We start from the raw sequence: 5,418 nt of genomic DNA, 5'->3' as shown, positions 1-5,418 counted from the left end.
TTTCACCAGAGGTTTCGTGTTTCCTTCTGGATTCACCAGAGGTTCATGTTTTCTTCGAGATTCACCAGATGTGGTGATCTCCTTCGGGACTTCACCAGAGGTTTGTGGGTACACTTAATCTATGATAGTGTGAGTTCAACTATGCACTAGTTGACCATTCCATGGAAAGTAGAGGTTTATGTACGTCCCACTAGGGAGTGACATTTGGAGGACATAGATGCTTAGCCTTACCCCGGTAGTAAGTTTCTTATTGAATATTTTATACTCATTCCTTCTCATGTTTATTTTTTTAGGTAAGAGTAAGAACACGTCGGTGAATGACAAGCGAAATCCGTAATCGAATCACTGGACCAGTCATATACTTCCGCTCATGTTTTCAGGATATTATGTTTTAAAATTTCTAGTTTTGATGTTTGAACTCGAAGTTTTCATATTTATGTTTTAGACTTTTTTTTAAAAAAAAAATAATCAAGTTTTGTTTTATAATTTTAAGGCAATCACCCTAATTTCACATGAATTGTTATCCCTAGCATAGTTAGGGATACAATGAGGTACCATATTACAATCCCTATTTATAAAGTTGAAGCACATAGAACCAAAAAGATTACACAACTGAAGAACCTCATCAACACAACACCCAATTTCATTCATCACGACTTGCTTTTCATACAAGAGATTAGCTGAATTAACTCTGATATGAAAGATCTATAATGAGTGAGCTAAATGAAGACCTTCAATCACTGCTAAAATTTCAGCAAGAGGAGGCGAGTAATCAGTCTCAATGTGAAGAGATTTCGTGGAAATCACAGAACCATTCATCTCACGAATTACATCTCCAAGGCCAGTAGAAGAATTTGATTTCCACGCACCATCAACACTTCGAGTAAAAACACCCGAAGGAGGAGAAAGCCATTTCCATAAACAGGTCGAGGATGAACTTGGAGCAGCAGTAACATTCATCTGTCTTCTGTTAAAGAAATTTGAGACTTCCTCAAGGTAAGCCTTAATCCAATTGCACCTTATTTCAACTGGAGAAATCAAATTACCATTTGTGACAAAGTTGCGATCATTCCATAAAGCCCAGCAAGTAATGGTTATTAAATCCAGAGCTTCGGATGTGCACAAATCATTCATAGCCTTCCATCTATCAGTGAAACTTCCATTAAAATCCTCCAATGTGAGCTTTTCATTCATAATCATAGGCTATAAAGATTTTGCTCTCCTACAAGAGAAAAGGATGTGATCTAAATTTTCGTAATCCTCTGCACACATCGGACAAAAAGTTGTTTGGGTAATCCCTTTTTTGCATAGGTTATCTTTTGTAGGGATAATGTTTTGAAGAGCTCTCCACATAATCACCCTGATTTTTAGAAGGAACCTTTTAGTTTCCAAATATTGTTCCACATTTTTTCCATTATATTTTCGCTGCAGAACAACGATACGTGATAGATCGTTGGAACCATTGATAGCCTGATTTAACTGAATAAGAACCGTATTTATCATAGTGCCATATTAGTCTGTCTCTGTATCTCAAATTTATTGGGATTCTTTTTATGATATTCACTTCATTTTTAGGGACAGGAAGCTTTAAACGATCAATATCCCAAGAGCCATACTGAGTAATGAAATCCCAACTAGATCAGATTTAAAATGGTTACTAATTCAGGTTGCCTTAAAAGATAACTCTCTTGGGATCCAAGGATTCACAAACATTTTAATGGATTTTTCATTAGCCACTCTAAATCTAAGCCCTGCCTTTAATAATGAACTGCCCCAAAGAAGACTCTTCCAAAGGAATGAGTCCTTTTTTCCTTCTATAGCTTCCAAATACAGCAATCCTTGAAGTATAAACTTTCGAGGATTTTAGAAACAAGAAGATTTGGATTTGAAACAAGCCTCCAAACCTATTTAGTGATCAAAATTTAAACCTTCTAGATCCCTGAAGTTTAAGCCACCTAATGCCTTTGGAAGACACAACCTAGACCATTTGATCCAATGTATTTGGCTTTCCTTTGAAGTAGAACCCCATAGAAACCTTGCAAAGATTTTAGTGATTTCAGAATATAGGTGCTTTGGCAACTTAAAGAGACTTGTACTATACGTTGGAATAGCTTGGCCAACACTCTTAATAAGAATTTCCTTTCCAGCCATTGAGAAAAAGGAAAACTTCCAGCCCTGCATCACCTTCCAAATTCTGTCCACGGTGAATTTAAAATCTTTTGTTTTGCTATTTGAAAAGGAGGAACGAAGTCTGAGATAGTTGCCAAAAATCTCCACCTGTTGAACACCAAGAATGCAACTTAAAAAATGCCTTCTATCCTTGTTTATATTCAGGGAGAACATCAATGCAGACTTCAACAAATTGATTTTGGCTCCTGATGCAGCTTCGTATCAAAGGAAGATATGCTTAAGAATTGTAAAATTTTGTTCAGTTGTTTTGCATAAGATGAGACTGTCGTCAGCAAATAAGAGGTGTGAGATCACTGGGTTTGAAGGAGATATAGAAACACCTAAAATGGCATCCAAAGAGTGATTAGCAAGCATAAAAGAAGAAAAACCTTCAGTAGCTAATAAAAATAGATAAGAAAAAGAGGATCTCCTTGACGGAGACCCCTTGAAGGATAGAAACAACCAGATGAGGATCCATTTATTAAGATGGAAAATTGAATAGAAGAGATACATCAGTAGATAAGGATACAAAATTTGGATCAAACCCAAGCTGAATTAGCATTGCTTTTAAAAAGGACCATTCAAGTCTGTCATAAGCTTTGCTAAAATCGATTTTCAAGGCAATTGCTCCATCTTTCCCTGATTTTTTATTCTTAATGAAGTGAAGATATTCATGGCCAATCATTATATTGTCAGAAATAACTCTCCCAGGGACAAAAGTTGATTGGTCTTTAGAGATAATGTCACTCAAGACCATTTTTAGCCTATTTGCAATTGATTTAGTCACAATTTTATAAGCTACAAAGGCTAATTGGTCTAAAATCACTAACTTCTTGAGGATTTGTAATTTTGGGAATAAGAGCTACGTTGGTAGAGTTCCAAGAAGCTAAGCCTTTGTTATGGTTAAGAACATATTAACATTTTTCAATGGTTTTATGACTAATGATATCCCAGTAAGATTGATAAAAAATGGCAGGAAACCCATCAGATCCAGGTGCTTTAGTTGGAAACATTTGTTTTATGGCTAATTCATTCTCCTCTCGAGTGTAAACAGAGGTCAGTTTGGAATTCATCTCAGGAGTAACTTTCCTTTTAACATGATATGTTATCACCTTGATTTGATTATCAGTTGGATCTGAGGAGGTAAAAAGATCTTGAAATACTTCATGAAAGTTTCTTGGATTGTTTGTCATCATCGGTCCAGGCGCCATTTTCAGAAAAAATCCCTCTGATTTCGTGTTTTTTTTTTTTCCCTTCTTATGAAGGCTTTTTTATGGAACTATTTTGTATTCCTATCCCCAAACTTAGGCCAATCCTCCCTAGATCTTTGTTTCCAGTAGATCTCTTCTTCTTCAAGGAGTTTTTCCAGCTCAAATTCGATTAGGTGGACTTGATCATAATTTTTAATAAAGGGGTTGTCATGAGCTGCTTGCAAAACTCTTATGCAATTGCTTATTCTGGACTTATGGTTACCATAAGTTTCTCTTCCCCATTTGAGTAGTGAACTTGAACTTCTATTTAGGCTTTTCTTTAAAGGAATAATAGAACTTGGTATGTCCCAATTACCCACATCTTTGATGATCTTTTTAGAATCAGGGTTCAGAGTTCACATGTCTTCGAAATTGAAATTCCTTTTCCTCTTCTGGTTTGAAAAATGCTTGAGATCCAAGGTAATCATTATAGGTCGATGGTCTGAAAATGAAGTAACAATGCCTTCGTCTTGCTACTGAAATTACGACAAGTTAACTTCTTTATTTAAAAGAAAACAAAAAAAATAAATAAACAAAGAGAGAACTTAAGAGTTTCCAAATATCAACCAGTAGTATATGTGAGAAAACTCTGTTTAGGATGGTCTTATCTAAGGAAGAGGTATTTAAGCTGACCATAGGGAACACCTCGACTTGGAGACCTACTTAGGAGTTAAAATTGCTAAATTATTAAGTTGGTATTCAAAACGAAGAAAAACTTAAAAGTGTATATGGAGTCTCCTGAACTTTTTAATGATTTAGTTCAAGTGTTTTAGATAAAAAGGAGTCCAGAAGGGAGCTGGCGTGAAAAGAAAATATTTGAAAAATTAAAAGGGCAATGCACCCGCATCATGGCAACGATGCGGCTGCACCAATCTAAATTCTCAATATTCAAATAACGTCATCAGAATCTGAGTGGGCCACTAAAAGCCTATTGGCCACCCTCCACTCCTCAAGCAACACAAAATCTATGCTCGAAGGAATGGTGGAGCATGATAAGAAATATGAAGGTAGGTAGACGTCAGACTTTGGAAAAAGAAGTCAAGAAAGATAGCCACCTAAGGTTCCTGTTTCAGTGAGCAAGACCACTCCTCCACCACCATCTGATGAGCTACATCAAGCCTCGAGGATCCTATTTTTCCACTGCTGATGAATATGATGATGGAGTTTCCAAAGCTCATTAGGGTAGTTCTCAGTTCTCTTTTATTGCTTTCAGTATATTTGTGCATAGTTCTTTTCTTTGTTTTAGATTTTAGGTTAGAGTTAGGTAGATTTAAAGTGCTTTCACTTAAAGAGTTTGGAAACATAATACCAAATAAAAATATTAAGGATCATGTAAGTAAATGAGCATGCTAGTCTTTTGTTTTACAAAGTAGTCCTTGATGATGATAATTAGAGCATATCTCATTCTTTGCCTTCTTGTCAAACCTAAAGTGTACAAAACCAAGAGCATCATTTGTCTTTATGTGCAAAACCTCCTTAGGCTAGTTTTCCACACATTTAAACAACCTAGTTAGGAGAGCCTAGCCAAATAATTACCTTGTTTTTTACCCTTTCTCATACTCTAGTCAATGAGGACATTGCCTCCCTTAAGTTTGGGGGAAAACTTATACGCTTCAACTTTTATTAACAATTGTGAATGTTATTCATGAAATGTTATGTAAATGTGCTAGGACTTGAAGAAGAAAAACAAATTAGTGAAATGAAAAAAAAAAAAGTTATGATGACACTTCTTTCTTTCTAAACGTTATGTTGGAATGCAAGAAATACGATCAAGGAGTGCTACAAAGATGACACATTCACATTATCAAAGAGTAGTGAAAAAAATTAAAAGTGAATACGACAATTACAAAGTCACATGACATGAATTGTCACTCAAATACATAGACATGATTTTGTCTGATGGAACACATTTTTTGTTCGAGTTGGATAATGCGATGAATGAGATATAATGAAATTTATTTCTCGGATGCATGAGCTAGGATAAGGTAAAGAAATATGA

The 5,418-nt window shown here is 35.5% G+C and overlaps 1 long non-coding RNA gene across 1 annotated transcript; it reads left to right on the top strand.

Annotated features, from left to right (window-relative positions):
• The first annotated feature begins 590 nt into the window (after window positions 1–590).
• On the top strand, window positions 591–5,133 carry LOC120073751. The gene is made up of 2 exons (XR_005480789.1): window positions 591–996; window positions 4,193–5,133. It is a non-coding gene; the product is annotated as an uncharacterized LOC120073751 (long non-coding RNA).
• The last annotated feature ends 285 nt before the right edge of the window (window positions 5,134–5,418 follow it).

Source organism: Benincasa hispida, chromosome 3, assembly GCF_009727055.1.
Source record: "Benincasa hispida cultivar B227 chromosome 3, ASM972705v1, whole genome shotgun sequence".
Taxonomy (NCBI): domain Eukaryota; kingdom Viridiplantae; phylum Streptophyta; class Magnoliopsida; order Cucurbitales; family Cucurbitaceae; genus Benincasa; species Benincasa hispida.
The sequence above is the reverse complement of the archived record's forward strand: the minus strand, read 5'-3'. Positions and strand labels throughout refer to the sequence as shown.